The sequence below is a fragment of the Drosophila yakuba genome, chromosome 2L (assembly GCF_016746365.2).
Source record: "Drosophila yakuba strain Tai18E2 chromosome 2L, Prin_Dyak_Tai18E2_2.1, whole genome shotgun sequence".
Classification (NCBI taxonomy): domain Eukaryota; kingdom Metazoa; phylum Arthropoda; class Insecta; order Diptera; family Drosophilidae; genus Drosophila; species Drosophila yakuba.
This window is the reverse complement of record NC_052527.2, coordinates 10,312,868-10,337,132: the sequence shown is the minus strand read 5'-3', so window position 1 is coordinate 10,337,132 and position 24,265 is coordinate 10,312,868. Positions and strand designations below refer to the sequence as shown.

Here is a 24,265-nt window from a genome sequence, read left to right as displayed (position 1 = left end):
GCCCAGCTCTGCAGGATGTGTGACAGGTTTTTGAGTCGACTTTTTGCGGCACCTTGACAGCCGCAGGATTTAGCGGTCCCCAGTCGGGGCTTTAATATTTAATAAGCTGACTTCGGTCTAGGCAAGTTCAGAGCAGAGCTAAGCTAAAATACCCCATTGGCTCACAAAAGGAAAAAAATAACCGAATGGCAGCAGCAGCAGCAGCGAAAGCCGTCTTCAATTATGCAAAAGAGGCGTGGCGTAAAGGCAAGTTGGCCCAGACGGTGACATGGCCAATGAATTGGGGGAAAAACAAGACCAAGGCCGGATGGAAATTATGCAGTGGTGTGGCAGACTGCAAAAGGTTTTATTCTGTGGCAAAAGGTAGCAAGAAGTTGGTGGTCTGGTTACTTAGCGTAATCCAGGGTACGAAAACTTAAACCAGAATTAAATTTATTTCTATATTCTTTTCAATTTTTCTTCTTTCGAATTGTAGAATACCCTACCAGCACTTCTAGCCGACTTTAATCATCAACAGAGCCGTCTTGCTATTTAGCACATCACCCCTAATTATTCACTTCGTCACATATTATCACGTAATGCCTGCCAAGTTTCCATGTTTGTTGGCCGGCTGAGTTCATGGCGGCGCATATTTTAGCACACACGACTCGCCTTCAAGGACTCGTGTTTTGGGTTCTATATGGCGTTCCATCTTGGTCTTTGGTTTTTGGTTTTTGGTCTTTAGTATTTTGGCCTTTTGTCTGGGATTTTGTTAGGCACGTCCGATGCTGTCGCCCACGGTTCATATGCACGTTTTTGCTGTTCTTGGGCGGCCAAGTTTATTGTTTGTTGTCGGCACATTAATCATAATTTAACGATTAGCGCAAGTTTTGTTTATTAAATATTCTTCGAGCCAGTCGAGTGGCGAGTGTGGTTAAAATTTATGGAGCAGCAGCGACAACGTCGCCGATGCCACGCGTCGATATGCCACAAAACTGTCATAAATTGCAATTATTTTCACAAAAGGAGAAACAACAATTTATGCATCGCTGTTGCTTTAAGCAAATTTATGGTTCACTCTTTAATTATGTCGCAGACGAAGGGCGTGGCAATGAAATTTGCATATTTTGGAGAACATTATTGCATTTCTCTACACAGTCGTATAAGAAATGTTGGGCCGAATGCTTCAAAATATGTGGCGCAGTTCTGTCCTCAGTTTATGTCCTCAGAAGAGTAAAGCAATAAATGCCCCATTTTCCCCTTATTCTGGGAATTTTGCACACTTTGATCAACGTGGTTTTAATCTTTAATTTTGATGCTAAATTCCTATAAATCAAAAAGGTTTGCTTAGATAAAAGTAAAGTTGTGTGGTGTGTGTAACTTTACTGGTGATTAAGTTGTTGAGAATTTTGTTTAGCACTTACAATATTTTCTATCCCTAAATCGCGATAGCAACTTATTATTTGTGCATTTTAAATGAAACACATATGACGATCAACTGATGACTTGTTGAAATGGATGAGCCACAGTCTCTTTTCCCAGATATGAAGAGAAACAAACACTGAGTGGAAAAAATAAAAAGGCAAATGCAAATTTCAGCGGCCTTGTGTTGTGAGATATTTAGCATTTGACATTGGTCTATTTGTTTCAGCCAGGGATTGAGGAGCGATAGAGGCAGATAAGGAGTGTGTGCGGTGTTTACGGTGTCGGCTGAGACTCCGCAACCTCGGCTATCTACTACTATCTGCCTGCTAAGGTCAGCCACTTGGGCCAGTACGAAACTAATTGATAATCAAACAATTGTCCACAGACACACACACTCTCGCCTGTTCGTCTGTTCGGCTGTTTATCTGCCTGCAATCGCTAATTAGTTGCATTGTCCGAGACGAGGTCAACGCTGCGTATGCGCAATGTGCAAATATGGCACGGAGAAGTGTGATATGGCGCAAAGAATATGCGGTTCACATGCTCACTGCACTGCAATCGCAATGAGAACGCACAAGTTCAAGTTTATTACGCATACGCACCGGTGCCGAATGGTCGAATGGTCGAATCGAGAAGAGCGCAGAGAGCACAATTCTAATTCTAATTTATTGATGCCAGTCAATGCCATGGCATGCCTATAAATGTAACTCAAACAGTTTTCAGCAGCTGTATCTGTGAGTGTATCTGTATCTGTAGCCGGCCGTGACAACAATTGTTGTTGCTTTGGCTGCGTTTTAGCAATTTGCAATTGGTTCAAGATCAGCAGCAAAAATCGTTTTGGCTCTGCAGCAGCATTGCGTGCAGAACGCACGGGGCACAGAAGGAAATTCAGGGGACGTGGTGGTGGTTAAACCAAAGTTTGGCCTTGTGACAATTGATTTTCGCAGCCACAAAGAGCGACAACGACAACGACAGCAACCACATTGCTGCTGCAATGATTATAAAACCAACACCAGAGTGAACCACTTTGGCATCCACTCTTGTGGTTAAAGCCTGATTCATAATTTATTCTTAGCGGTGGAAAATAACAATAACATTAATGACTCAAAATGAAAACAGCATTTAAAGCCAAACAAGCACTTAAAATGCTCTTCAACAATAACATTTGAAACGAACATTTAAAATAGTTTCTTACAAAAGTACGTAATGGAGTAGCATTAGTAGAACTCAACATCTCTTTAGAAAAAAACTTATAGTAATCTAAATAATCCCTATGAATATTATAAATGGACAGATTTGAAACTATTTTAACTAATTGCGGGATTATACTGCATTATACGGTAAGTTCTTCGATAGAGGGTATCGAAGATCCATGGCAATGTTCCAGTTATTATCAGAGCTGACTTCTTGAGTCATTTGAGTCGCAGTTTGACATTGCGGTTGCCGTTGGAGCAGCAGCAGCCGCAGCAGAAAATCGCAACAGCAACAGCAGCAGCAGCAACTACTGATGATGAGTGCACAATCGAGGCTGCCAAGTTGCTCAATGCTATCTCATCGCAGTGTGTCTCCTTGCCCGCTCGCCTGCCGTCTCGCTCTGGCATCGTGTTGCTATCTCAGTTGCTGCAGCTTTCAGGGTCTCTGGTGCATCTAAATAAACAGAGTCCGTATAGTACGAGTATATATACAGATTCTGTTTTAGTGTGTTATGGCCTGGCATTCGACGACTTTGAGAACTGTGTTTGCCGAATGACAGCGCTCGCTCGTTGATACCATTGGAACCTATATAGATTATGCGAACAATATCTGAAATTACTGCATAGTAGAAGGCCCACCGCCCACCGCCCACCGCCCACCGATGGGTGGCCAAACACTTGCACTTCGAGTGCCGCACACTGAAAAGTTCGACTTGCCAAGGCTTTTATACTCGTACATACATATATAGGCCCTCTATCCATTGGCTTGATAAAGTGGGCAATGGCAGGAGGGCACACGTACATCAATTTTCATTTACTTATGAAAATTAATAGCATTTCGCTTAACTTGCGCTCCAGTTTTCCCAGCCAGGAGCAGATTGAGCGGCCTCAAAAGGGGTGTGAGAAGTGGGTGGAGTGGGCGGAGTGGGCGGAGTGGGCGGAGTGGGCGGCTTCTGTGCGTGGCTAGCCATTAATCAGTGAGAGAGAATGTTGCCACAAACAAAATTAAATTGCTGTCTGCAGCTGATGGAAACCGTCTACCCCTCCGCCCTCTGCCCCTTACCCATCCACAAGCGGAATTTTCTTTATTTTATTGCCACTTTTATGCAAAATTTCCCTTTTTTTAATTATCCGCTCTTGGCTTGACAATTTCATTAAAACATTATTAATTATTGCATCTCGCATTTAATAGAATTCTGCCCAATATCGAATTGCATTCATAAATATACAATTTGATTGCTTTTTGGACTTGGCAGAGAATTTAATTGGTAATACGAATACATATACGTAATATGTATTAAAGAGAGCGAAAGAATGAAAGGATTTTCACAAAATTTTAAAATATTTAGTGGAATTTCTGTTGAGCCCATAAACGTATTGTACGTAAATATGAAATTCAAAATATATTTAATTAAAATGGATATTATATTGGAAATAAGAAAAAATAAAATGTTGAAACAAATTAAAATGGTTTTTTATTACAATGATTTAAGAAATGCATATGTGTGAAATGTATATGACTAAAAGAAATAAAATCTTTAAACTTTAATTCAACTTTAACGTTGCTTTGTAGGTCATATGTGATTTCCCAATTTTGTGGCATAAATCAACTACATTTCTGAAGATCCTTTTGAGTGCCGCACAAACCTGAAAGTTGCATAACTCTTCCCACCTTTCGATGGCTCAAGCAGAGCGAATCGCAAGCAACAAGTTGCAAGTTGCTTGTTGCCAGTCGGTGCAGTCTTAACTGCCGATCCCCTCATGATCACCAGATGGTTGTTGGCCAATGTCAATCAAACACATGTGTGCGCGAACTTGACTTTCAATGCGAGGCGCACAAGGCGAAAGCTGCGCTGCTCTGCCGCTCTGCCGCCGTCGACTGCGATCAACGAGGCGCTGCAGCAGCAGCAGCAGCAACCTTGACCCGGTTCTTGAAACTGCAATGGCAGCAGCAGCAGCAGCCGCAGCAAGCCGCAACAAACATCAGCTGCAGCAGCACTGGTGCAACATTGAGAGAGGCTGACAAACTGGTTTCGCGTTGTGCCGGCAAATGCAGCGCTTTTTTTCGGTTTTGGAACCGCGCGCATGCGCACAATTCGCAATGCGTCAACACGCATTTATTAGCTCGCTAGTTGTACGTGCACCGAAAAAAAGTGTCAGAAAACATAAGCATTGAACAAAAAAATAAAAAAAATTAATGACAGATTTACTAGCAATTAATGCTTATAAAAAATCTACAAGAACAAATAAACAGTATAAAACTATCATACTAAGAATCATATTTTTATTTTTATAATTATAATAATTATAAAAATATTTTAAAATATTATAATATGTAAGCGAATATATAAACTTTTTAGTGAGAAAATCTCAAAACGAAATATTGCCTTTGAAATTTCGCTGCTTTGGCTTATTATTGATGTCTTGATGTGGCAATCGGCGATGGTCAACTGGAATTGAAATTGAAGCGGCAACTGGCGACTTGCGATTCGCGACTTGCCCACAATGTCCACCGTTCGGCATTGAGTGGCTGGCTATAAAGCAGCGAGTGACGTCAGCCAGTTGTCAGCAGCGTGTTGTTGCTGCAGTTGTGGTAAGGAGAAGGTCGAGGTTAATTAAGTTGTCTTTGCCAGTGGCAACCTTGTTTGTTCGCAGTTGCAGTCTTGACATTTTGGCTCGAACCAGTCGCCCCTCTCTGCGTGTAATTCATTATTAATTGTGTCATCTCCTTGCGTTTTACCAAGCATTTACCTGCATTTCCTTCATGCCTCTGCTCCGAACGCATTTTGCTGGTTAATTGCTCTGCAATTTGATTAAAATTAAACTGCATTTGCGGCTCTTCGCCAGTTGGCAAGTTGCTTCAAGGGGAATTCCCTTCCGATTTTCTTGATTTTCCTCATTTCCACTTCTATCACGTTGCTGCCAACATATTTTCTTATTAAATTCCAACGCGCAAACGTGAGTGAGAGAAATGTCCTTCCCCCTTTTCTGCTTCCTGAACGACAGCCGTGCAAATTTAGTCACAAATTGGTAAAGTGAGTGCAGTTGAAAGGCGTCAAGTTGCTGCTGAAGGTCCCTATACACACGTGTGCACAAAAGCAATCAATGCCATGGCACCAAGCACGAAATGCACTTCAAGTGGAATTTAAGGACAAAGATTGGGTTCCCAGTATTTATTTTAATTTGGCAACGCAAAGTTAACGAATCACAAGAGCTGTGCATATAAATCTAAAAATAAGAATAAACGTATACCACAGAAATGGGTTTCAGAGTTTATTTAATGAAATATTCTGGTTTCTAGAAACGCAAAGTTACAAAGAAACTCTTTGTCTTTGGAAAGTTGTCAAGGGAATCATGGAAGCAGAACCTTGGTGAAATAAAAAGCACCAAATGCATTGAAACTTTAACTCTAAAAAGGGGTTTATACTTTAATATATTTATTTTTGCCTATTCAACAATTTACCTGGACTCTTTGCTTAATTATTCGATCAAAGCGACCGCTGGCCACAAATAAACCGAAAAAAACACCACAAAGGAAGCAACAAGTGAACATCAATGCCACCCTTAAAAACCCCGAAAAGAGCAAAAGGGAAATCCCGCAGAGGAAAAAAAAAAACAAACAAACTTTTCCTGCTATTTGCTTAATTAAATGCGCAACGTGAGGGGAAATGGAAAGGGAAAAGGGCAGGCGGTCATCAGATAGTAAGCAAAGCTCAAAATAATCAACGAAAAATTCCAGGGAATGGGAACGAGAGCAGATAAGTAAGAGTGTATTTGATTACAATACATTAATACGAAGCGGCAGCCGGCGAAAGGTAAAAAACCATCGAGGATAACGCCGGAAAAGCCACGCCAAAGAAAAGCAGCCGCAGCGGAAAATGCCGCAAAAGGGAAAGGTGCAAAAGGTGGAAAGCGAAGTGCCAGAAATCAAGAAATCATAAGGCGCAAAAAATTTAAGTAAAAAAAATGATCAGCAATGCAGAACAGTCAGGCTTTTTAAATAAATAATTTAACTTTAAAATGGACTTTACCCATAATTTTAGTAAATATAAATTGCCTATGTTTTGTTAAAAAATACAAAAATATCTCAAAATAAGGAAAAGACTATATATTTCCATTTTGAATGTAGCCAATTTATTTATTTTACGCCCAGTTTCTTTATTTTTTGCTTAGCTATATTTTAGGGTATTTTCTAGCAGTGTAGGCACGCTAAAAACCAGCAATATTTGCGGCAGCACCAACAGCATCTGCAGGTAAATCATTAAGGCTCCAACTGCGGGTCGGACTAAGCTGTAATTAATGAGCAAGTGGAACTTGAACTGGCGGCCCAGGTGAGTAAAGGGATGAATAAGGGGGGTTGGCTGGGGGTCGAAGGTTGGGGGTTCAAGTGCAATTAAAGCAACGCCGCATTTTGTCTTGTAATCATCTAATTTTCCCCCCCCCTTCCTTTTTCCATTGCTGACGCGGGCAAAAGAAAGCGGAAACCGCACGAAAGTGAATATAGAGTAAACAGAAGAATTTCTCAGGATTGAATGGGGAAAAGTCCACTTTCCCCCTTGCGAAAACTTGTTAAGTTTCAAGGTATTCCAGGGAGGATTCGCTGCTGCTGAATTGATTGGCATAGTTCAGCCAATCAATGAAGTTAAGATGTAATATGATCTAAGATTATTTCGAGTTCACTTTGCAATTAAACAGATTTTATTACCACAAGAATGGATTCAAATTAATAACCTCATAACTTCGAAGGCGTAGGAATACTGTTTACTCGAACTTCTTAATTAAATCGCATCACCTTGCCCATCAGAGTTTAATTAAATGCATACATGAATAGTCTTAAGCCATCAAATTCGATTCCAGGAATGGTTTATTATACCGCTTCGATGAATCGCAATTAATCTGCAGAGAAAATCGATTGAGGGAGAACCACCTAAGTTTCAGTTCTTGCCGCAGGCCTTAGGTCGATCTTGGTATCACATTGAGGCTAATCTTACTTCTGATTTCCACGTTTTCCATTCATGGAAACCCCTTTTGATGCGACCCCCCATGACCTTCAGTTGCCACATCCTTATTAAGCTGTATCTGAGTCTTTTGTTGAGAAAGCCTCAAAGTTTTCACGCCCCAACTCCAGTTAATTATTAAGTAGAATACACAAATTTATGGTGAGCACCGAGTTGAAGGTAACATAGCCCCCAGCCACGCCCCCTCCCGCCCCTCGACGAGTGTTTGTTGTGTGCGTTGAGGTGTAAACGTGCGGATTAAGTGTCTCAGTGTCGCTCCCGGCCTAGGCGATGTATATCATTGGGCTTTCGAGAGGGGGCGTGGTGGAAAATACATCCCCAGTTTTTCCTCTTCTTTAACCACACGAAATTTCCGCTTCGTCCTTAACTTTGCTAATTTTTGTTGCTGTTGTTTTGGTTTTCCTTCTCCTCAAGGTGAGCGTTGAAAAATGGATGAGATTTTCTTTGCTTTGGTTTTGAAGCTAAAGTTTGTCGACACTTGAACTTTTCCATCCCGCTGTTGGAGAGGATTTTGAAAAGGAATTTCCGCTCAAAGGGCAAGGTGAGCAGAGAAATAGGAAAAGAGTTTTCTATTTAGATAGTTCAATTGGCGTGGCAAGAGCAGAACAGGAAAAAAGCAGTCTAAAAGGAAAAGCCGGAAAAGAAAAACTGTCATAAGAATGGAGCCTCGGTTGGGTACAGTAAGAGCCAAGATAATAGATAATAAAAGTAGAAAATACAAAATTAACGGCTAGTGGTAGATAATAAATGTATAAAATACACTTTTAAAGGATAGTGGATTGAAGTGTTTCACAGCAATAACATGAATTGCTCCTTCCTTTCATTATGGTTAAAAAAATTAAGGGAAAGAGCATTTTTGATTTAGGATAATCCTATATAGAGGAAGGTCACAATAGAGCTATTATGGGTATTGCAGTTGTATATGCTCACATTCATTCATATTCATGCAGGAGCTTCAGGCAAGAAAACAAAATAAATAAAAATTCTGGACATGAATTTATAACGAGACTGCCTAAGCCATATTGATTGAGGCTGGAAAATAAAGCGACATGCAGCGAGAAAGGGACCGAGTGAAGGGGAAAGTGGACGGGGAAAACTGAGACAGAGTTGACGGAGCACTTGGAAATTGCCAGCATTTCTCCAGCATTTTTCCAACATTTCTCCCGGGCGCAGCAGAGTATGCAAGGAAAAGGAAATAAACGACAGTCGCATGCAGGAAATCAAACTTCACTTTTGATTGAGTTTCGTTTGGAACTCGCTCGTAACCATAAGCCGATTTGCGGTCCCTTTGGAACTTTGCCTTTCTTTCAGTTGCTTTCCACGATTTTAATTGAATTTTTATTCCGACCTGCTCTGGATTTGCCCGTAGCGAAAATTTGAACTGAAGTTTCAGTTACTTAACGGGTTAAAGGGACATTTGGCATGCCAAGGATATTTCTATATCCCAACGGCGCACACACAAATGAATATCAATGAACCGTCATAAAAGCAGCATCCTGTGCAAGCGAGAGAGCAACTGGCAATGACAGGACTGACACGTAGGCAAACATTTAAGCACCCAAACACAACAACAGATGCAGGCAAACACACACACAAACACAACAAGCTCAAACGCACACAGACGACGCTCACAGACACATAAGATTTACACTTGACAGGGGCCATGGGCGTAGGGCAGGGCATTTAAAGGGGGGCGTTCTCTTTCAGTGACAAAACAAAATAAAGTGTGGTAAATAATGTAATGTAAATAAATATTTTCTTGGAAAACTCCCAAAACCAAATCAGAGAGAAAGTCCCAAAGAGTTGCGCAACCCAGGTGCCGCCACATTAAACATTCACTTCTTTCGCCCCGAAAAGGTCAGCTTTTCTCATCCCAATGAATGGTTCTGACCCCCCTTTGCGACGCTCCTCTTTGGGGTTCCTATGACGAGCACGCTCGGGTCACTTTCGCCCTGCCAATGACATGTGATTTCAACTAATGACAGCTTTTCGGGGCGTTTGTCATCGCAACAACAACAGCAGCAGCAATGGAAAGTCGGAACCCAAGCCACATTTCGACCCATCACGGACTGAGAGGCAGACTGACAATAACAAGCTTAAAATTTAATGAAATTTTCATGTGCTGGCTAGAGTTTCCTTCCAACCCATAATAATAATCCAATCCTGTAACACATGGCGTATGATTAATGTGGCAGGATAGACCAGAAAAAAGGGGGTCCCAGAAATTTGAGCCTGTCAATTAGATGAACTTTTGTCAAATATTCAAACGAAAAACTGTGAAATTGTTTAACCAACACTTTCATATGTGGAAAAGCACAGACAAACATGTTTTGTTTTATTTGCTTTGAAAATTGCCAGCATCTGCATTTGAATGGGACTCCATTTTCTTGCTTTAGTAACGGCTGCGTTCTCTTTATTTTCCTTTCCATTTTGCGTCCTTGCGGTGTCAATATGTATTTTTGATTAGCTTCAATTTCATGCGTTTTTGGGTCACGCCTCTTGGCAGCCACCCAGCGAACCCCAATAAAAACTTTGAATTTGCATATGCAATAAATTTTTAATGATCCCTAATGCAGAGCATACGCCACATTTATTTGGGGCACGGAAATTTCCACTTACCGATATGTATAACGGAGTGTTCCTCGCCTTTGAACATGTCAACTGCAAAGAGAGCAAAGGAGTATGTGATTAGTATATGTATATTTGGGTTCTGTCATGGTATATAAGGGTTAGGATATACCATCCATGATATTCAAATAGATCCATAACATTTTGTAGTTTGCATATTTATTTTTTCTTCCATTCCAACACCCATCATGTTTGTGCCATGTGAGAGCACAGGCTTGAAATGAAAATGTTCTAAACACTTAGTGCCAATGGCCCAGATATCGTTTGCTCACTGATGCATTAAGTGATGCACTTCACACCACATTCACACATTCACACAAGCTTCTCAAACACTCACACACACAAACGCGCGAATTTTCCGACGCCCTCTTATTGGAACTTTCATCGTTGACAAGCGCTTCCCTTTTGACCCTAAACGCAGGCGCGATTGGTCGCTTGACTGATTGATTGATTGACTGATGGATGGTGGGCGAAATGGTTGATTGGATGCATCAATTCGAATTGAGATTTAGTTGTCAATTGGCTCGTGCACTCCCGCATTGACACATTATGATGCCGGACTTCTTCGTAAATAGCATACATTTCAGGGCTGTGAATAACTTGCATTTGATTGGATGTTACATTTCTGCATTTGGTTGTATGTGTTTGGATAACGTCCTATCCTAACTTGAAAATAACATTTATAAGTAACATTTTCTAGTCCTGTTCCTAGCTGGTTTTGGTCTGCAATTGAAGGCAACAAACGCGGCCTCAAATGTGACCTTTTGTTTGGCTCGCCGCCACAAAGTATTATCCTCACACTCGTTCTCTTTGGCCGACGCGACGTTCCATCCTCCGCTCTAATGTTAATGGCTTGTCTTGGCATACAATTGGCCGCTGTTGTTTTGTTGGTTTCCCTCCCACAATGTTGGCCTAATTAGCAGCTCAAAGAGAACGGCCATTTGCCGCAGTCACAGTCACAGTCACACAGACAACCACCGCTCACATGAGCATTAAGGATAAGCCAAATGTTGGCTTGCATTTATCACGCATACGCCGTGTTGGCCAAAAAACCACTTTGTGTGGGTAGAGACGGAAAGTGCCAAGGAAATGGTGGCGGTGCGACTAAAAATGTAATTTTGGCATTAGGCGAGCTTGGCAAACATAAAATTACCTTGATTAGAAACTCAAATGTGGCTCATGCCGAATAAGCCCGGGAAAAGGGAGATATGTGTGCGATGGGGATCTGGCGATTGCCACGTGACCATATACATATATCAGCACCGACCTAAGCCTAAAACGACTTTGGCCCGCTTCGCAGCCACCCCCTCTGCTTTTGGGCCAACCTCAAGCCCATATATCAACGTGCACCTGTGCCAAAAGGGGCTGCGGGGCAATGGGAATAAAGCCAGGCCCAAATGATGCTGCCTTGGGTGTTGGCCGCCATCTGAGGAATGGCTGAGGTTTTATGTCTGGTGGGGTGGGTGTAGAAAAGTGGGTGGTGGAGTAAGTGGCACAGTGGGTGGGAGTGTTCTGCGGTGTGAATACCCACATTCATGCATCGCCTGTTACCTTGAGGCGGACCAAGTCGTAATAAAAACCAAGCGTCACACATAAAAAAGCAAAGAGGCGGAGATAAAGGAAACCTGTTAAAAGTCGACATGAAAATGCACTATTGGCCATTAAAATATATGTGAAAATGCCATTAATAACTTTATATTTCCTTATTTAGTTTTTAGAGTGCATATGAAATTTTATAAAATATTAAACTGTTAAATAAACATATTTATACCAATAACTTTTATTATTTAGTTTCCTCTTAAATTATTTCTTATAGCCTGTATAGAAATATATCATTTCATACCCTGACTGAAGGAAACTTGGTCATATGGGTGAAAATTTGGTAAACTGCTGAGGCATGTCCTCAACTTCCCACTTCCTTTCCCGGCACCATTCAGTATCAATTACATAACATACGTGTGTGTGCGTTAGCATTTAGTTTTTATGTTTAACCATAACAAACACCAAAATGGTAGAGAAAAAGGTAAGCTGGAAAGTCCTGCAGACACAAGGCTAACCAACGAAATTGCTGCTGCCTTTTAGATGGCCAGCATATGGCTGGCTAACCTCAGCTGAACTCTGCCTCTGTTCGGCACTTCAAGCTTTGATTAGAGGGCGTGGCATGATTGATGAACCATCGAATGACCCCCGGAGTACTGCAGTAAATCCCTCCACTTGTCCACGACTTTGTTTCGTGCCGGAAAACTTTGAATGAAATGAGTGTTGTAAAGTTTTGTGCCACCCCTTAATCTCTTTTCGCAACATTGAAAAAATTTGCAATGCAGCATGAAAAGTGGCACAAAAGCCCTGACGGCAAAGTTTTTATTCGTTGCTCTCTTTTCAACAGCAGCTAAAAATTAAAATGAAGCTAAGCAGCAGCTGCAGCAGTTTGCATAGCCGGGATTCTATCGCCATTCGGGAATGGCATTAACAAACTTTCAGGTCAGTTAAAAGGCAAAGTTGCCAGCACTCAAGGTGAGTCAATCAACAAAAGGATTTCAGCCAGCTGAAGCTGTTTTTATTCACGGCATTTTTTGGCGGCTTATTTACTGTCCCTTTAGAAGTTGAAATATAAGAACTGAATCCACACACTTCGCAGTTTATTGGTGAGTTTCGCAAATTTAATAATACGGATCCTAGAATAAGAAACCTTTTTGTAACTTATTAAGAAATTTGGACCAAGAACTCAAGGGTACTTTTACTATATGCAGATCAAACAAACATATGTTCTCATTGAAGAGCACTTTCAATACAAGCTAAAACCCCTCGACAGCGCCAATCAACATCGCTATGAGCCAGCAAACAAAGCACTTGAAGGGCTCGAAATTCGCTTGGCTTTGTCATTAGGCGACAAGTCGAAAGGACATACTTGAACGAGTATGGGCGTACTTTCTGAATAGATGTGGAACCATATTCAAAACACGCAACACTTGTCAGCAGCAGGCGTCGGCAATCATTCAACATGAACACACAACCGGGGAAAACAATGAACTGCACCGAAAAAAATACACCCATCAATATTATGATTATGGGAAATACTATGCTAAAAAGAGCATTTTCTATTTTTTCATAACTTTTAGTAATGCAATCCTTTTTTTGGTGCAAGAACTTTATTCCACATTCACTTCCCCACTATGAATACCTAGTAGTACGGTATGATTGTTCACTTCTGTGTGCCTATGAGTTTGAGCGAGATGATTTAGTCCTTGGCTTTGAGCTGAGCAGTTTTTCTGCTTTTCCTGGCCTGTCATCATTAAGGCATCCCCCATCGCAGCGTTTCCTTTTGTTGCTCCTGTTGCTTACGACTTTTAGTTGCCGCTCGAAGGCATTTGGCACATGATTTTGGTCCTGCGAGCAGTTAACAGCAGTCCTTAACACTCATTCCCCCACCAATAAATTTCTGTGTGCACGTTCACGCCTTAACACCTGCAATGACTTTGTTGACAGCTGAGTGGGTTGAAGGCTGAATCCAAGGAGGGAATTAGGAAACGAGCTGCTTATTATCATATGAGCCAATTTATGGATAGATCGTCGGCTGTGAGTGTTAATTTAAATTACTAGCTTATGATAGAACAAAAAGTTGTATTGACCATATTTTCATTATTCATCATTCTCAATCGATTTCAAATGTGCCGCCCGAGTATTTGTGTTGCCTACTTGTGAGCGCAATTGGGGCACAAAGGCAAACAATTGCTTGGAGGTCGACTTTCAATTGCCTGGCTAAGCTACCAGAGTCTGTCTGTATTGGTGTTCCTTTGTTTGTTTGGTTGGCTTGCACTTCACTTAATTGAATCAGTGTGATTGACATGTCTGCTCTGCATACATATATGTATGGATATGTATGGATTGGCTTCGAATTGTGCAGAATGTGTGTGCTTAGAGATGATCTCTGGCCAGTTGTGGTCCGAGTGTGTGAGTACAAGGGTGTCCCCTAGTGCAGCATTCACAATGTTCATCAATTATCAACTAAGAAGGACGCAACCAGAGGGAGGCCTCCCATCCCTCCCATCAAGAGCACAAACAGAAAAAGCAATAAATCTAAACAAAAGGCCCACCGGGCCAAAGCGAATGATATGGGTGGCCAGCAAGGACGTGGTCATAGATTATGCCCATGTATTCAGCAGCTAGAAAGTCTTGTTTATGACCACCTTTATCCCATGCCGTTGTTAGTTTCCCTCTGGTAAAACGGAGACCAAAGGCCAATGAATTGGCTCCAGATTTTTGGTTCATGGCCTGTTGAGGCAACATACGAGTATATAGCACTCCGTACATATGGAGCTGCTGGATTTTGGTATATATGACTAAGAAATCCCTGATTTTTGCAATGCTTCTCCTTCGCTCGAAATTGGTTCGGGCAAAAAGCGAAAAGTTAAGACCAACCAACTAACCGGCAGGCACAAACTACATGCTGGCACTTTTTTTAGGCGTTCAAAAAGGCAATATTCCGGGGAGCTTGGGTGAAAAGTGGCAGTGTTGAAGCCTTGTACAAATACAATTTAAGTAAAACAAGCTTGGCAACAAAGTTGGAGCAGTGGAAAATGTTCGCTTTCCTTTACTCTTATTTTACTTTACTTTTTTCTACCATTTTTGTGCTCGCTCTGCATTTTTGTAACTCAGATGCAGTTACATGTGTGGAGGGAGGTACTGTTAGAACTGGGGATGAAGAAAGGGTGGAAAAGCCAGGAAAATGGGACGCGGAGTGTGAAAAGAGGCGGTAACAGGAGCGAAAGGAAGGATCAAAACGAGTAAAAAGCCAGAAGGACAAAAGCGCAGAAGAAAAGCGCTTGCCAAGGAAAACTCATTGATTGCAACACGCAGACAAGAGAGAAGGACACCGAGATTATGGGGCAAATGGGGGAGGGGGCGGGGCGGCCAAATGGGGGCGGGAGTGGGCGTTCAAAGGCGTTCACATGGCAAACATAAGTCGCACACTCAAATCAATAGCTTTGACAGCTTGGCATTGTTTGAAAAACGAACCGAAAGAGTCAAGCCAAGAAAGGAAGGTTGATCGAATAAGAGATACACAAGTGCAGGGGCGTGGTGACGGCCTTTTCCAAGGGGGTGAGTGAGCTTGCTGCCCCTGTGTGTGTGTTTGTGTGTGTGTGCCAATTGCATTCATTTGACTTGACTTGGCTGCCAATTGTCTCGTTGCAATGGAAAATTTCTGCCAGACGTCATTGAAGAATCGAAAACACACACATAAAACTAACAAACCAAATGGATAGAAAATCGAAACTCGAATGCAAAAGAGCTTCTTTCGATTTGAAATCAATTTTTTTTATGAGAAACCAGATAGCTTAATTGTAGAACAAAGCTTAGATTTCAGGGATTTTTCCTTAATTTCTGTGTGTGGGTAATTGTGGTTATATTTTCGGAAAATTTTTGCCACCAGCACGTGCTATTTCTGCACATTTTCTTCGCATCTGGCAAAGGAAAAATAAATAAATAAAATTAAGCAGATGAGTAATGCAAAATAAAAGAGACAGCCGGCAATGAGAGCAAATGGGCAAAGAAAAGAGAAAAAAACAAATTGTTCAAGGATTGCAAATTGCAATTACAAAAGGCAGCAACAAAAATCAACTAAAGCTGCCAGACGACCCAACAACAACAACAACAACAGCCATCACATCAACAATGAAATGGCAAAGTAAAAAGATAAAAACTACCTTGGCCCAGTATTGAAAGCGCCTATAAAACTCATCGCCTCTCTGTGTGGGTGTGTCTTATGCGATACTATATATGTTACTATATCCGTGCATACAGTAGATACAGATACTCGTGCAGGAACCAACTGATTCTGATTCTGATTCTGCTTCTGCGGCAGCAACAACACCAATAACCAGTAAGAATAAATGTCGTTGCACACCATCGAAAAACCCCGCTTTCCCCTTCCCCAATCCACGTAGCAAAGTGCATTGAAGACGTGACCAAGTCGCCAAAAAAAACACAACCAAGACAACTTTCGTTTCATTTCATTTAAGTTTCAGTGCAACGTGGCGTATGGTTATTATGGTTCTGTTTGTTACACTGCAAGCAACTGGCATACAGTTTGGCATTACTAGGTTCGAAAATGATATAGTTAAAGTAGACATAGAAAATTAAGTGATATGCTTATGCATAGCTCATTCAAAGGGGACTAATATAATGCATTTAGAAGTTGGTCATACAGTTTTCAAACATTTTAAAGCTCGCGAATCTTTTTTCCGTGTTGCGAGCATAAAACTGAAGAGTTTCGAACACGAGCACAAGGACGGTTGATCAGGGGTGTTCAACAGTCTTATCAGTGACAAAGTTTGCCCAAGCCAAGCACTCGACATATTTGTCGACCAAAGATTGGAGGAGGCACCACCAACCAGCAGTAGACGGCACAGAAAAAGTGCAAACAAAAAATATAAAAAAAAAAGATGGAAAATAAGGGAAAACCTGGCCAACCTCAATGCTGTCGCTGCAGCCTGATAAGACACACATACTCGTACTGTGCAAATTGGCCAAGTCATAAAGGCGAACTCAATTTGCTGTTGATCACGTTCCTTTTTAGCCATTTCCCGCAGACCAACTAGTGCAACAATGGAAATCTTTTTATTACCAAAGAAGTGGGCCAGCCAAATAGAAGAGTAAGGCTAAAAGAAATACAATTAAAATTATTTATTAGCCAGCCGACAACAGAAATTGGCCGAGAGAAGGGATGAGATGATTGGGAGGCTGAATTTTGGACGATGGGCTGGGCAGCGAGAACTGGCGCACATTTGGCCATGTCTTTTTGGCCAATTGCCAACCATAACAGAGCGGCAGTGGCAGCAGCAACAATGCGACCAAGTTTTGCTACGCCCATTCTGTTGCCTTTTTGGCTTCTTGGTCTAGAGCTTATTTATGTGCGTTGGCTGCAAAATATGGCGCAGAAAATATTTTCCTCTATTGCCAGCTTTTCATTTTGCATTTTTTTTTTATTTGCAGCAGGAGCAGCAGCATCTTGTATATTTTTTTCTGGCTTATTTACTGCACAAGTAGCCAAAGCTAATTGGGTGGCCATTGAGGGGGTGGCGCGCGGCCTGAGTACAATGCATTCTGCATTCTTAACAATGTTTATGAATGGAAAATATTTGTTCGCTACTCGTATTGCTGACATGGAGAGGCAGTCCTTCAAAGGTAGAAGCTGCAGCCATTGGACCGTAATTGTCGCCACTAAATCCGTTGACTTTACCAATTAAATATAAATAATTGGTATATTGATTTGGTGTTGTTTAAGGCTTGGAAATATGCCACGATTTATTGTATTCAAATGTTTGATGTAAAATAATCCTGAAAGAATTTCTTATTCGAACCATGCATTCGTCACCATTGAATCTAGAAATCTCTCGTGTTGCTGGACAACTGAAAATGCAATGCAATCACATTAGCAGCGGCTTCGGTTTCTTCGGCGTCTCAGCCTCAGCAATTCTTATCAGCAGAAAAGAAACAAGAAGCCCGAAGAACGAAGACCGAAGACCGAAGAATGTTGAGCCAAAAAGTTTCAGCAAGCAGTGATAAGTTAAGTCACTGAACTCGATCTCCACAGAAGCACACAACCCACGGTTCTTATCAAGAGCGCGTATTATTTACTTTACCCAATATTTTCGGGGCGCTGTCTCTAAAATAATTGGCAAAACACGATGGTTAGGGAAGCAAAAGTGAATGCTGAATGATTGACAAGTCGTGGGAACGATACTGAGATGTGTATCTAAGGAGGAAGGGCATCGCAGGACAAGACCGGGGTTCAATTACCTGGCAACGGGAAGGTAAACGAGCCAGATAATAGATTCGGCGATGTGAATAAACTCATTTCTCTGCTGCACTCGCATCACATCATTTGCCCTGATGTATTACCTCTCCCAAAAACAGATTTGCTAATTAAATGGCAGCCATATATAAGGCGTAATTCCAACAAAAATTAATTAAGGAATTGTCACATCAATCAGGCTGCAAATTATGGCTCTCGTCTTTCTTTTCTTTTCTTCTCTTCTCGTTGTGCACAAGAATTTTTAAATAAACAAATAAAATGCAGAAAATAGATTTATGCCCGTGTGCAGCAAAATTTATGACAGATGTAAAAAATGTCCCTCGTTCTATAATATCTTTCCTTGCACGGTTTCATGTATGACGTTGATTCCGGTGGCAGAAATGCGATTTGCCATCCGAGAGCTCGAGAACTAGAGAACTGAGACTGACCAGCTGCCGGTGGCCATATTCATGGCCCTGACTGACACTTTCACTTATAGGGAAATTGAAAAAAAATAAAGAAAAAATGTGGGAGTGCAGAAAACACTTGCGTTGATAATGAGAAAAGTTTCGTCTTTTTGTTCTGCCTACACTTGTTGTTCTTTCTTGCAATTCTTTCTTTTGTTTTTACGATGATCCTTGGTCTGGTAATGAGATATGCACTCGGGGACTTTTGTTTACAGCGCTTCGTCTTATTTGTGTGTAAAGGGGCTCAAGTATTATTCTTTGAAAAGATCTCGCACTGGGCTGTGGCCAGGTGTTTGGGCTCTGTTCGCAATGGATTCGTTTTCCCGGGAAAGTCTGCCAGGCTTTTTCAATTACCTAACCACCAGCTGGGCATGCTTATTCCAATTAAAATCAGTTGGTCGAATTTATTAAACACGTCTGATCTTAAACCCTTTTGGCTTATATTCCAGTTGACTTACAAATAATTCTGTAACTTTTATATATTTGCTTGTCTGAACTTTTTCATGATTTTTTGTATAACTAGCAGCAAAACTCGTAAATTTAATGAAATTTTTAAGTATACGCACACTTAAATTAAAAAAAGGGGAAACTAACCAAACTTGTTTTTTTGAATAATCATTTTTGATCATTTTGAACATTACACATCTGCCTGCAGCCTCTTTAAATATTCAATTTCACAGTTTTAACTTCTGTTCAATATTTCAATTTTAATATTGTGTAAAGAAACAAACGCCAATATTTCTTGTTTACACTTTCCCATGGCCTTTTGCTTGCTCACAAGCAGATTCTTACATTGGCCAACCTGTCGTATGCTTAATGACGTGTGCATAATATAAATATTTTGCGACGGCAGTAAACGGATTTCTTTATGTCAGTTACAATCTATTACTCAACAATCACAGAGATCACAAACATTCGTTGTGTACCAACCTTTTGTGAAATTATTTCCTTCTGCCCTCCAGTTCGATTGGCAACGTATTATACGAATGTGTATATATATATAAAATTCATTAGCACGGATATCCAAAATGCTGCTGAAGTATTCCAAAATGCAAAGTTTACGGAGTATCCAAGACTTAATTTATTTTAACACTTTAATGCGGAACTAATGGATTCCGACTCTTGTACTTGTGTTTAGTTTGTATTCCAAATAAAAAACGAAAATCTTTATAAAATGCACGAAATGTGAGTAGAATTCTCTTCGCTTCTCTCGTTTCGTTGGTTGTTTATGTTTTGGCAGAGATTTATAAATATTTTTGCACTACACTTTGACACTTTGCTTTTCCAGATTGAATATACAATTCAACAAAATGCAGTTTTGTGTTGAGATGGGCAGCAAAATAATCCCAATTGCTTCTTCTGTGTTGCGGTTTTGTATTTGTTGCTTTATTTTTAGAACACGCACTTTTTCGAAGTGAAATTCTTGTGTTTTAAATTTTTTTTTTTGGCACTTTCGAGTTTCTACCCTTTTGGTTTTCGGTTTATTTCTGTTTCGGCGGCAGCACTTTTTTGTGTGTTGCCGTCTATTTTAAGCAGTAGAAATATTCTGCGGTCAGCGATTTAAAAATAACAATAGCTCCACGAGCAGGAAAACTGAATGCACTTCTTGTTTCACTGGCGTTTTGTTTTCAATTTATTTGGCTTGAGGAATTGGAATTGATTTCCAGTTTCCAGTCGCAGAGATGAATTGGCGTTGTTTTGATTTGACTTTGATTGGAGCTGTTTCCTATTTGTGCTGGCGTTTCCACTCGAAGAACGCGATTGTGCTTCAGTTGTTTGGCGATTTCGGAAGCGAGCTTCTTCGGCTGCTCAAGAGTCCACGTTTAACCGCTGCGGCGTTCCACTCACTTCGATGAACATCTTGTAACTATTTTCAAAAAGCGCACGAACGCAGCTGCAGAGCGACAGCCAACCAACCAGCCAACGCCAACCAGTCGGTGGCACAAACCAAAAGAACCGAACCAGAGAGCCGAGCGGAGCGGAACGGAACTGAACGGCACAAGAGAGCTCCACGCTTAAGAGAGCGAAGAAGAAGCGAAGGGGAGCAGGAGCATCCGCGGTGCTGCTGCTGGTGCTGTTGTGTTGAAGAATGTTGAAGAACGCAGATGCTCTGCTGTAACACTGCCGAAGCGAGTGCCGAACGCCAGCCGAAGTCACACGAACAACTGGTTGGTGGGGGGCATGCGAAAGAGTCAGTCCGAGAGCGCGAGAGCAAGCGAGCGAGGGCGCAAAGAGCGCCAAGCCAAGCCCCACAGTGCAGTTCCCAAAACACCCCCTCCACCCACCGAACTACACACCCAACAACTCACCGCTCTGCTAACCGCCCACTGTTAGCCGCTCTGTTAGCACCGGCCGTTTGTTGTTTTTGGCTGATAGAAGCCATATGTTCGCAAATTTCATGGCTAAATGCCCAATCTAATTGCCCAAAGAAGCCACAGAATGGCATCTCAGGCCACCCACTTAGCCCTTTATCGGGAATGAAACAGCACTGCATACTCGCCAAATTGTCCTATTTCTTTCAGTATTTGCATTTTTCGATAATATAAAATGATCGGATAAAATAATCCTACGAAAGTGGGAATTTTCCAAGATGGTCTAGGCAGATATTACTGTACTCCAAAAGTGTAAGGACTCCCTTAACAATGTTTGTTCCGTTATTCGATTGCATAAATTCTTTTAACACAGCAATAGTAACTTGTTTTTAACATTTAGTCAAATTTCCTTTTTATGAAAATGGCATGATTATATAAGTTAATTTTATAACAAAGAATTACGGACAGTATTTTACGTTTAACCAAACATATTCAAGTCAAAATATTATGCTTTTATGGCACTTAAGCAAGACGAAGAGGATTAATACTTATTAAAGAAAGCTTCCCACCGTGCAATCAAAACTCGGTTGTTCTCCAAGTCTAATTTACGGATAAGTCCTGTTGGTCTTGGTCTTACCAAATCCTGGCAAAGTTTGCCATTTGCTTGGGCTCGATTGTTCCTTCCCGGTCATTAAAGTCACTGAAAGTATTAACCGAACAACACAAATAACTATGAACGGACAACAATGAGGCTTAAGCACAATAAGCGCTTATTAAATGCCCTGAATGCGAATCAACTTTCAGCTAAATGGAAAGTGCCAGTCGAGGACGCGGGCAAAGTAGCGGTAAAAACAATGAAAATGCCATGGCCGGAAATTCATGCAACGGAAGTTGAAGAAAAGAAGAAGAAGTTGCGCAAGATGGGGATGCTGCCAATGCCACTTGGGAGCTTCAGTCACCCGCAAGACAGCTCCCAGTCGCCACCCCCTCGGTGCTTTGCCCCTTCTCCCCAAACAATGATGGCCAGCTGCTACTCAATGAGGTTTCCTTATCCAGACTCTCTTCCTGCTCCATTTGTTTCGAATTGCCAGCTTATAACTTTGTAGTTTTAAGGGAAATCCTATTTGTTATACCTAACAACTAAATTTACTGCAAGTTTTACAATCCATAACCATAGTAATAAAAACAAGACATAGTAATAATATAAGACAGCAATGCGTATTATACAGTTAGCTTAAATCATATTATTAGGCACTGTGTTGATAATATTGTGAAAAAAAGAAGTTAGCAAAAAAGAAGTTGGTCCTTAAATATGCGTCCCTTCTTAAAACTTTCATTCGCCTTTCTTTCCGGCTAGTCTTTCGTTTTTGCTTTCACATCCGATTGCTCTATATCCAGACTCAACCCGTTTCAAGTATCTTTTTGCTCGCTGTACCATTCCTCCCTCGAGTTTTCCTCGAACTCATCCGCCATCCGAAAATTTTGCATGCCTTGGCAGAAACAAAGCGAGCGCAAAATGTTCTGCCGCCTGGGAATTGAAATGGCTAAAACAAGTGGAGGACAGGACACAGAAGAGGATGCTCTCCGGCCCGATTGAATTTCATGCGAAATGCTTTCGTAGCAGGCGCAAGGATAAAGGATACAAGATGCCACACGAAATGTGGCAGGGAATCAGCAGGAACGGACTGCAATCGAAGGAATTCTAAAAATCAAAAATAATATTCCAAGGCATAAATCAAGGCGGTCCAATACGTCCCGCTCCTTCCAATTTGACAAATGACTGCCTCGGCACTTAGCACGTGCTCTCAGTCAGTCCTGGGAGTCAGTCACTCACTTTGTCCAGGCATAAGGACACATATCTACATACATGTATATAGACGGGGACCTTTGCAAATGTTATTTATGGGACTATGGGCGAATGCAATTTGTTGTGGTCAACAAATCGCTACACACGAAACTCTGTTTGTGGCCAAAAATGAGCAAGATCATTAGAGAGTCGGATGATGGGGATGGGAATGGGAATGGGGACAAAGGTTTATTAGTCACTTCCAAGGAATGCGAGTCCCAAATCCCGTGTGGCGATGGCGATGGCGATGGCACCACCGCAAAAGGTGAAGGCGAGGCTCCAAATATCAAACACTCTGCACTAAAAGCAGCCAAAGAAACGAGCTTAAGCCAAATGGCGTTAATCCATGAATTATTGCCTAAAAGCATGCCAAAGCGCATTAAAGTCGAGGGGTGACAATGACATCGAGGAGCTGTTGGGGCGAGGGGGATTCCTCGGGGCGGGGGGGCGAGCGGATCAGGCAGGTAGCCAAAGGATGGCTTGCCCAACAAGATATCAATTGAGCATTAGAGGGTCTCGAGGAGCGGGATACTCTTTAAAGTAAACACATTTTTTGTAAAAGGAAGAGATTCAAGCATAGTCTAGGATATATGATTTTTCTGAAAATTATGTTTTTTAATAAAATATTTTTAGATGTATACCATTTTTATTTGTCTATATATATATTTATTGTATTCATCTTAAGTTGCAAAACTTAAATACCCCGTATATCCCCCGAACATTAGGAATGCCCATGAAAGTGCCAATGGAGAACATGAAACATACATTTTGATTTTTTAACTCCAAAACGACACGGCGATAAAACAGAAAAAAACGCCAAACGCAAAAAGGCAAAAGCAAAAGCACTGACCGCAAAATAAATAAGAGCCCAACGATAATAAAAAGGGGTAAAGCGAGCCAAATGTTTTGGACCGCACCCATCAGCAGAAGCGGACCAATCAGCCACGCCCCCTCGCTACGGCGCATCCCCCCGCCCTAGGCTATATATGAATATATATATCGCACTTCTCTGTGTGTCACAAGTTTGGAGTTATTCATATCTTTTTTTTTGCAAACGGCTTTTTGTTGTACGAGCATTTCTGTTGTTTTTATGAGTATTGACATTATAATCAACGCCGTTTTCAATTTCAACCAACCTTCCTGGGCCGCACACCAAAAAAATGGGCTTTCCCCTTCCGCTGGACCGAAAAAAACTCCTGTTTACTTTTGGGTTGCTTTCTGCTCCTTTTTATTTCCACTCTTCTTTTGGCCAAAAAATATGTAAATTATGGCTTCGTGTGTTCGTGTGTTTGGGCCATGCGTCAGTCACCTGAGTATCCCACTTTTTCCGTGCTGAATGCTCCCGTTTTTATTGGTCTGGCAGATAGTTTTGGAGCTGAGCTGATGCCAAATCCCCAAGGAATTTCGATTTGAGACGTATTCCATTTCCATTTGGCTGATGGCCAGGCTGGGAATCTAAGTTACAGTTAAGTTAAAGTCGTTATGATTTTAAAAATTGTAAAGACTAGGACAAAAACGTATTATATTTAGTATTAAATTTCTATAAAGATAAGCTATTCATGCATTTAAGAGATATATTTTTATTTCATAAAGATTATTCTT

The 24,265-nt window shown here is 41.3% G+C and overlaps 1 protein-coding gene across 6 annotated transcripts in view; it reads right to left on the bottom strand.

Moving 5' to 3' along the window:
- LOC6527437 overlaps positions 1-20,512 on the bottom strand; it is a 38,240-nt gene extending 17,728 nt beyond the window's left edge. For 2 of the 6 annotated variants that reach the window (XM_002088493.4, XM_015197628.3), the window contains exons 1-2: positions 19,436-20,506; positions 10,235-10,276 (exon numbers count right to left, since the gene is read on the bottom strand). The gene's annotated coding sequence lies outside the window, so the exon portion shown is untranslated. Of the gene's footprint in view, positions 1-10,234; positions 10,277-19,435 lie in introns of all 6 variants that reach the window. The other 4 variants (XM_039371512.2, XM_015197630.3, XM_039371514.2 and 1 more) reach the window with 3 other exon arrangements.
- Positions 20,513-24,265: the final 3,753 nt, after the last annotated feature.